Raw genomic sequence first — 10608 nt, forward strand, 5'->3', positions numbered from 1 at the left:
AAATTGCTAATAAAAAAAACATTATTGGAGGGGAAAAAGGGAAATCCAGAATGGTTTTATGAAGGAAGGTCCCTGTTTCGAGGTTTCCCCAACCTTTGGTTTGGTAATCCAACAAGGGCTCTGAACCCTACCTCTTTTTAGAACATGGGAAAAAAAAGTTTGGATTCCTGATAAAAGATTTTTGATTCTATGTTGTCCTACGTATTTGCATTTGGTTTCTGTGACTTTTTTTTTTTTTATTTGTTTTTTATACATGTATCTCATAGCAGGTGCAAGAGGAGAAGTTAGAAATATTAGCCAGGAATTTGTATACTGTTAACTACTTTTTAGAATATAGAAAGTTTCAAATACATTTTTGACCGAATAAACCCAATACACTTTTACAATACATTTTCTAATTTTCCTTTACTGGATACAATAAATAATAAAGTTTAATGTTATACATAAAGACAAAAATGTAAGCAAACAAGTGAAATCCTATATTGCCAAAAAATTGGTTATTATGGCTTTTTTGTACATCAAAAATGACACATTTGGGAGATTGGCTGGGGATTATGCACAGAAACAATGTGGAACTGAAGAAATATGTGATTTCTGTACATGTTTTAGTGAGGAAACTGCTGTAATGCTTCCTTTTACTACAAGAGCAACAAAAGAAACTATTGGACATTGCTAAATACTTTTTATTTAAACAAACTATTCAGTGAAGGGTTCTAAGGCCCCTTTCGCACATACGTTCCGTTCAGTTTATCAGTTCAGTCACGTCAAAATGTACTCGTTTGTCATCAGTTTTTTGTACATCCACTACCAATGCAAAAACGGATGAAAAACGGACCATTTGTCTGTTTATATCTGTTTTTTGTCTGATCCATTTTTTTGACGGATGAAAAATAGGGCATTCACCCGTTCCAAAAAACGGACATTGACGGAAGCGGATAAAAACGGATGTTAGCGGATGATCATCCGTTGTCATCCATATTTACATAGAGATGCATTGATGTCCGTTTTTCATCTGTCAACGGATGGACCGTATGTGTGAAAGGGGCCTTACTCTTATAAGGAAACACTGAAAGCTGTGACAAAAAAAAAAAAAGACAGGAAGATTGCAAAGAATAAGTCAACAGTATTGCCTATGGTCTCCTTGCAGCATTTTCCCATGGTTTGTTCTGCACTGGGGTTGATTTACTAAAACTGGAGAGTGAAAAACCTAATGCAGCTCTGAATAGAAACCAATCAGCTTCCAGGTTTTATTGTAAAAGCTTAATTGAACAAGCTGAAATAAGAAGCGAATTGGCTACCATGCATGGCTGCACCAGATTTTGCACTCTCCAGTCTTAGCAAGTCAAACCCGGTGTCTCTGTGTGAAGGCAGTTATCTTAAAGTGGAGTTCCACCCTCATTTTATACTTGCCTCCATCTTCTCGCTCCAGGTCACCTGAAAAAGAAATGGATAATCGCCTTTTTTTTTTTTTTTTTTTACTTACCTCGTAGCGAAGAAAATATACTTACCTTACTTCCTTCTTCCTCAGCCGCGGCCCGTCGTCACTTCCTGGCTCTGCAATGATTCCTGGGAGCTGAACGTCATAGCTCCCAGGAATCATTGTGCCTGCACCGGCCCCGACGTCAGTTCCGGGGCGCGCGCGTCATCCCCTTCTAAATGCCCAGAAGCTGTGGAGGGATGACGCGCGCGCGACCCGGAAGTGACGTCGGGGCCGGCGCAGGGCATCGTGGGACCCAAGAAGGCGGAAGAGGACCCCGAAGAGGATCTCGCTGGCTTCAAGCTGCCCACATCTGAGATGGCAGCGCTGGACAAGACGTTTTCAATGTAAGTATTTGTCCTAACAGGTAAGTGCAACCCGGGACAGATCAGGGGCTAGCCATTGTGGAATGCACTAGCCCTGACTGTCCCGGGGGTATTTAAAAAAAAAAAAAAAATTCCTGGGTGGAACTCCGCTTTAAGAAGCAAGGGTTTGTTTCTTCATGTCAGAGCCTCCCGCAAAGAGAAGTGAGCATTACAGTAGTGACCTCCCCAAATTTGTCAAATCTCTTGGGACCAGAAGTCCGAAGCAGCAGTGTCTTCGATGATTCACTATGGATTTACAGCTATAAGGTTACAGATCAAGAGTGCCTAAGCAACCTCACATAACAGGAAGTTCTGTTCTATTTCAAGTGGAATCCAAGACAAAAGATAACATTTTCACACTATTGTTCTAGCACAAATAGCACTTCTAAATCTTCCTTATAACAAGCAGATCTTCACGCTTTTGAATATCGGTTCCAGTTTAAGTGCAGAAACCCGTGGCAATTTCCTCTATTGAAATCATACCAATAAAAATTATTGCTTGTAGGGGGTTTCTTCATTTACGATTAGGAACACTTTATTGAGAAAGACTGTTTGAGTGAAAGCTGAGAGCTGTTTTTCTTTGTTTTTTTTTATATTTATTTTTATATATTGCAGTTTACCAATCATTAAATGTGGTGGCTGCCTTAAGTTTTCTTTTTTCAGGCTCCCCCCTCTGTTTGTTTTTACCTAATGATCTTCCCAGTAACACACCACCTGTACTATGTTGCCTCCAGCCAGTTATAGTCAGTTTTTTTTTTTCCCTTATGGGATAAAGATTATACATAAATAATCGAGCCGCCGATCCCCCGCTGAGCAGCAGGAGGACAGCTGTGTCTCCGCGCTGTGTGCGGAGACACATCTGACAGTTCCCCATGCATTTCTATGGGGGAAATCGGATGTCAACGGACCGTCAGTCCGTTCTCACCCGATCCGATCCGCTGGACGGATGGAAAATAGGGTTTCCATCCGTCCAGATTTGACGGATCGGGTCGGATGTCAGCGGACATGTCTCCGCTGACATCCGATGCCCCATAGGAATGCATGGGGGGACCGTTCAGATCCGCCAAAAAAACGGACAGGCGGATCTGAACGGTCCGCCTGTGTGAAAGGGGCTTTACCAATAAATATTGCCTTATCGATAATTTGCATTTTTATTCTCGTGGGTGATTATGTAGGCAGGGCCCCAGTGCACTGCATTGCCCAGGGCCTTTTAATGCTCTTAAGATGGCACTGGCTGGATTATCAGAAGAAAATATTGGAAAGAAAACTAACGCAGCCATCACATCTAAGAATTGGTAAGCTGTAAAATGATAAATATTTGCTTTTGGGTTTAATACTGATTTAAAGGGTTTTGCTTTTATACTTCACATTTAGTTTTTCTTTTGAGCCATTTGAGGGCTGTTTGTAATGACTGTGACACGTACAGTGCATCTGAAAAGTATTTACAGCGCTTCACTGTTTTCCACATATGTGGATTTGTTATGTTTTAGCCATATTCCAAAATAGATTAAATTAGTTAATTTCCTCAAAATTTTACAAACAATACCCCATTATGACAACATGAAAATTTGTTTAAAATCTTTGCAAATGTATTAAAAAGAAAAATCACATGTACATAAGTATTCACAGCCTTTGCCATGGCACTCAAAATTGAACTCAGGTGTTTTCTGTTTCCACTGATCATCCTTGAGATGTTTCTACAACTTGATTGGAGTCCACTTGTGGTAATTTCAGTTGATTGGACATGATTTGGAAAGGCACAACCTGTCTATAAAAGGTCCCACAGTTAACCGTGCATGTCAGAGCACAAACCAAGCAGTGAAGTCCAAGGAATTGTCTGTAGGCCTCTGAGACAGGATTGTATCAAGGCACAGATCTGGGGAAGGGTACAGGAAATGTCTGCAGCATTAAAGGGCCCAATGAGCACAGTGGCCTCCATCATCTGTAAATAGGAGAAGTTTGAAACACCAGGACTCTTCCTACAGTGGACTGCCTGGCCAAACTGAGCAGCCGAGGGAGAAGGGCTTAATGGGCCATACACACTATAAGATTTTCTGAAGACTTTTTCCTTCAGATTTACCTTTTCTATGTAGTGCAAGGGCCTGCCAGATTGCATACAAATTGAAAGTGTTTAGGTTTGACCTCATATTATATGGTTTTGGTAAGTCTGAAGGAAAAAGTCTTCAGAAAATCTTAGTGTGTATGGCCCATTAGTCAGGGAGGTGACCAAGAACCGAATAGTCACTCTGACAGAGATACAGCGTTTCTCAGTGGAGAGAGGAGAACCTGACAGACAGCCTGGAATTTTTGCCAAAAGGCACCTGAAGGACTCTCAGACCATGAGAAACAAAATTCTCTGGTCTGATGAAACAAAGATTGAACTCTGGCAAGAATAGCAAGCGTCATGTCTGGAGGAAACCAGGCCCCACTCATCAGCTGGCCAATACCATCCCTACAGTGAGGCATCATGGTGGCAGCATTATGCTGTGGGTATGTTTTTCTCTCCTCCCCTTCCAGGACGGCCCAACAGTGAGAGAGATGATAGGCTCCTCCCCACAGGAAACAATCAATTAAGATTAGTTAAAAGGCCCCACCTTTCCCCCTGGCCCTCAGTTTAGATTGTGTTTCTCCCTACAAGGGAAATGTTGATTAAGATCTTACCTGCAGACTCCTAGAGTTGAAAGGTACCCTGTGAGCCAGGTTTGGCAAAAAGCCACGGGTTCCCCTCGCAGAACTCTCTGGGGTGGGACCTTACGAGCGGAGCAGTCCCTGCCCTCCCATCCGCAGGAACTCACAGGTTGCCCACAGAACAAGCCCTCGGTCACTTCTGATGTGTTTCCAGGTCTTGTTTCTCTCCTCCATAGAAGACTTGAATTTCCCACCGGTCGGGTGCTCCAAACCTCCTCTTCAAACCGAAACGTCAGACGCACGCGACATGAAGGGAAAGAAGAGAAGCATGGAGGAGACACCGAAGCCGCTTGTTAGCGGTAAAGCAGAATCTAAAGCTATCGGAGCTCGGATTTCTGCTTTGGAAATGAAGTCCTCCACGACTCATCCTCGGGGGAAGGAGGAGGAGGACAGTCCCAGGTGTCTGCAGCCAAAACCCAGGTCGGACAGGGTAAGTGCTGAACATGGATCCTTAACCACTTGCCGACCGCTGCCCGACAATATACGGCGGTGGTCAGCCCCTCCCAGGCAAAATGACGTACCGGTACATCACTAGCCTGGGGGCCAATAGGGGGCGAGCATGCGCCGCTGGAGGTGCGCTCCCACTCCCGTTCATTCACTAAGAAGCCCGCGGGTGTGACCGGCGGACCCGATGTCCGCCTGTCACTTGCTATCGTCGGATACAGCGGGAGAAAGGCAGGCGGCTAATGTAAACAAAGCCGCCTGTCATTCTTCCCTGTGTAATAGCACAGATCATACGGTCCTGCTATGTAGGACCGTTGATCTCTGCTGTTACACACACAGCCACATCCAATCACAGTTAGAAGCACGCCCCTAGGGACACACCTAACCCCTCCCTCTCCAATAAAGTTAACCCCTTCCTTCCCAGTGTCATTTTTACAATAACCGTGCATATGTATAGCACTGATTACTGTAGTAATGTCACTGGTACCCCCTAAAAATGTCAGTCAATAGTCCGATCTGTCCGCCGCAATGTCGCAGTCCCGCAAAAAAAATCGCAGATCGCCGCCATTACTCGTTAAAAAAAAAAATGACAAATCTTTCCCCGTAGTTATTAGATGCGATAACTTTTGCGCAAACCAATCAAAATACGCTTGAGATTTTTTTTACCAAAAATATGTAGCATAAAAACAAATTGGCCTAATATGTTAAAAAAATTTTGATTTTTAAATTTTTTGGGGGAATTTCATATAAAAAAATGTGAAAAATATTGTTATTTTTGCTAAATTGTCGCTCTTTTATTGATTATAGCGCATGATCAAAAAATCGCACAGGTGATCAAATACCACCAAAAGAAAGCTCTGTTTGTGCGAAAAAAAGGATGTCAATTTTATTTGGGTACAGTGTCGCACGACCCCGCAATTGTCCGTTAAAGTCACGCAGTGCCGAATCACAAAATACCCCCTGGTCAGGAAGAGGGTAAAATCTTCCGGGGCTTAAGTGGTTAAAAGTCTGCTGGTTACCGACATAATATGTACCTGGAACTTGTGTCATTTCCCCTGACCTTAGTCGATCGTACTATGTTCTCTCTATGGTCCCCATGTTATATGTTTTTTTAAGGAAGAGCGATACTTATATTGTCTTTGTATCCTGTCTTCCAGAGTCCCCTGAGCGGTTCACAAGAAACCTCAGCGTGATCAGGACCTGTTGCATCCAAGATGACTTTATTAAACAGGGCCACTATTAAAACAGTAGGTTTGCAATAGATCTTCAGCATAAATTAGGAAAGAAGTAAGTCATCGCCAGAAGAGAGCCGCTCAAAAAATTCCCAGACCTATTTCAGTAGGTAAGGGAATAGGGACGCAGATGCACCTGACGAGTCAAACCAACAAAGCAAGCATGCAGGGGCTCTTTCAGACCTATTTTATGTCTGAGTAGATACCTGATCTGCCTAAAAAACCTCAACACAGCATAAAACTCCCAGTTGGGATATTGAGCTGGCTGATAACAAAAGACCTCAGGTTGATTGAAAAATCCCTCCCTACATGTGCTCAGGAGTTAAATTAATAAAACCTGGGGCCAAGGTAAGAAGAAAGAGCAACAGTGGTGCATACCTCCCTTTACCTGGGGAGACTAACAGGTTTTGTTCCTGATTACAGCCAGGTGGGGTTTTTTTAGCTCTGCTTGTGGTTGCACTCCCTCCCTTAATGAGGGCGGTACTACCTGTACCTCTCCAGATGGGAAAGAATAACCCAGGAACTGTGTGTGCAGTCTGGCAGGCCCCTTTTGCACTGCATAAAAATTGAACAATGAAAATTGTATAGTGTAGCCAGCTATAATGTTATTGTGTAAGCTCCCTTCTACACGGGTACTGCGCTAAAGTCACGCTATCCGTAGTGCGACTTTGCAGTGCGAATTGGATACGCGGTTTAACACAGTTTGGATATGCCTGGGAAAAACTAGATGCGTTACTACTTACAAATCTAGTGGATGCTTTTTTACAAAATACAAAAATCCTTATACATACTAACCTGTATCTAATGCTTGCTTGTTCAGTCCTTCAGGTTTATGATTGCCTCAAGCAGAGACTATGTTTCAGCCCTTCTTACAGAGAGGCTGTGGTAAGTGATCTCAAGACCTGTGCTCGTTATAGACTTTGCATGCTGGACAACCTGGATCACACCTGACCGGTAAAGTAATCAGCTGCTGCTTAGGTGATGTATGAAACCACTTCAGACCTTTACTATAAGGCCCCTTTCACACATACGGTCCGTTCAGTTCATCAGTTCAGTCAAAATGTATCAGTTTTCCATCCATTTTTCATCAGTTGTCATCCGTTTTTCGTCAGTTGTTATCCGTTTTTCATCAGTTATTATCCGTTTTTCGTCAGTTATCTGTTTTTCATCCGTTGTCATCCGTTTTTCGTCCGATCCGTTTTCTTGACGGATGAAAAATAGGGCATTCATCCGTTCAAAAAAACGTGGATGAAAACGGATGTTAACTGATGATCATCCGTTGTCATCCGTTTTTACATAGAGATACATTGATGTCCGTTTTTCATCCGTCAACGGATGGATGAAAAACGGACAAACGGACAGCATGTGTGAAAGGGGCCTAAGGTGTTTTTTTTTCTCCTCCAGGGGAGAAAGGTTTAACAGCTAGAGTCCTCTGTCGGTTATTGCTAAGAAAAACCTCCAAGACTAATTGCCTAGATTGGCAGTCCCTGACAAATGCACAATGTGGAAACTGATCTGTGTCTTGGGAATGCTTTATTATAGACTAGCAAAAACATGCAACCTAGTTGTCTGCCTTTTTTTGTCTGTTCAGTTCAAGACTTTAGAAAGCCCCTCTAGAGATTTTACTTATTCACCATTTCCGTAAAGGTCGTATCCTTTAACATGACAAATACCCAAAAACATAAGGAAGAGCGATATGGTAGCGGTTCTCTCTTCTCCTGCAAAAAATTCTCAATTGGGATATTGAGCTGGTGGTTAAAGAAGGACTCAGGATTAATGTAAACCCCTCCCTGCATGTATTCAGGAGTTGAACTAACAAAGCCTGCGGCCGGGGGGGTATGCTCCATACGGAAAGTGGGGGTGTTCACGGTTAAACTAATACACCCTTGTTTCTCAGCATATTAGAAAAGCACTTCATGGCTGATAGTAACATTTCTGTGGTCATTTGACTGATAACTATACTGGTGCCAACAAAACGAGCAATTTTAGATTGATAATTAGTAAAATTTTTTACAACTGCTGTGCCAGGTTGCTATCCAGAAATACAAAACCTTATGTTTGCTAGTGGTGTTTCTAAGTACCAAGTAACAAAAAACTGTAAAATGGACTGATGGCTGATCATGTTACAGAAATACTCAGCGGGACATGTGCTTGTCTCCTACTGTTGTTGATCTTTATATGACTGCACAGCGGCATACCTAATTAGGCAGACGCTTGGGTCTTCCTATTCTATAACCGGGTTTATTACACTTCTGAAAAGACATAACTAAGGGTTATGTGGGGTCTTACTGGGTCTAGTTCATCTAGAGGCACCCCAGGAATACACATGTCTGTCTACATCCTTTTTCCATGGGGTGGTGTGTTAGTAACGCATAGTCAGTAGTTGGCTATACTTGTGATACTGTACATACATATATCACCTTGGTGGCAGATTGTAATATTCAGGGGATTAGAAGGGCAAGAGCTCTGGCTACAGAAGCATCCTTCTAACAAACTCCTCTTTTGTTCCCGCATTTCGGGCAGCTATATAAGGAGCTTTGGTCGAATGTATAGAACTTAGTTCACAACTAACATTCAGTGGTGACAGAAGCCCTAGGGGCATGTACTTTGAGTGTATGCCAGTCCAGCCCTTTTAAACCTATGAAGGAGATTTCCCCTTTTAAGCTTGGCTTCTTAAAACTCTCTTCATATTAACTGTCACTTCTACCAGAAGTATAGGGGAATTACAACCGCTTTCTAAGAAATAATCTTTTATGTTGTTTATTCCCCTATAGGATTATTCGCAGGCTAGATCCCCTAGATCTGCCCAAGGTACCTCTTCCCTTTACAGGTAGCAAGAGGTAAATTCCTTTCCATCCTTAGGTGGTAACCCTATGGATATAAAAGGAATTAATTTTCACAGATTAAACGTGAGGAACAACCCATACAGAGCCAATTTGGCCTTGTATGCCAGATATATTGATGACATATTGATCATCTGGGACGGCACTAGTGAAGAGTTGGATGGGTTCATCTCATATTGTAGCAACAATCCTTTTGAGATATCCTTTACCCACGTGATGGATGTCAACCAATTGGTGTTTCTAGATCTGGAATTGCGAGCCACTCAGGATGGGGGTATAATTTCTAAGACACACTTTAAACCGAGTGGGGGGAACTCTTACCTCCACGCGGAGAGTAATCACCATCCGAGGTGGATTTGAAATGTCCCCTATGGCCAATTCTGCAGATTACAGAGGACTTGCACTCTGGTTGCAGATTATGAAGAACAGGGCCAGGTCCTGAGAAATAGATTTTTAGAAAAAGGATACCAAGTTAATCTAATTGATGAGGCCTACAACAAGTATCTGCAGCAATATGGGAAAGAGGGTGCCTGGGATGAGGATCCCCAAGTCAAGAACACATGCCTAGGTGCTAGGCCCAAGAAACAGCCTGTTGGGCCTTCTAGAACAAAGATCACCATGTTCAGTACAATGTATAACAATAAAGCTTTCAGTATACAGCGCAACTGGAATATTCTGAAACAAGATCCGGTTCTGGGAACCCTTCTCCCCTTGGTTCCAGAGGTGGTTTTTAGAAAACCTAGGGACCTCAGGAGTCAGATTGCCCCTAGTAGGGTCAGGAAGACCAAGGTACGCAGTGGCGTTACTTTGAGTAATCCGTGGTTTACCGTGTTCGACCAAAAAGGTAACTTTAGGTGTGGAGTAACTGTGGAACCTGCTCTTAAATGTGACACAGGAAGAGTGAAATCTCTGGGTTAGATGGCCGCAGTAGGAAAATTAAACAGTTTATTAATTGCGGCACCAATTATGTGGTCTATGGCATTGTTTGCCCGTGTGGCCTACTCTATGTGGGCCGAACTATTCGGCCCCTGAGAGTAAGGTTTGGAGAACATAAGTGCAGCATTTTGAACAGGAAAATTAAGGCAGGAACAAAAGGCCGCAACAGTTATTCTATACCTCGCCACTTCGAGCAGTACCACGAAGGGGATCCGATGGGCCTACGAGTCTTTGGCATTGAGTCAATAGCTAAGGACCCTGATGAGGGAGCTAGATTCCAGAAGCTTTGTAGGAGAGAGTCATATTGGATCTTCACCCTAGGTTCTATGTCCCCTGGGGGGTTGAATGAAGATCTTGAGATCCATGGCGTGCTTTAATGGTATGTAGCGCATCCTCCCTCCTCTTCTGAGTGAGATTCCGTTCCCTTGGCCCCCGTATTGTTATACTTGGCCCTCCCTGTGTGACTCCTTTTTAGGGGTCCTCTATTTCTGCTTTCTTAGCCATGGGGTACACATGTGAATATTTATGTACACATGCATGTTTCATGTGTGTGTGTGTGTGTGTGTGTATATATGTGTATATGTGCATGCATGTATGCATATGCATGTGTTCTCTATAGGTGT

The sequence above is a fragment of the Pelophylax lessonae genome, assembly GCF_965119305.1.
Source record: "Pelophylax lessonae genome assembly, chromosome: 1".
Taxonomy (NCBI): Eukaryota; Metazoa; Chordata; class Amphibia; order Anura; family Ranidae; genus Pelophylax; species Pelophylax lessonae.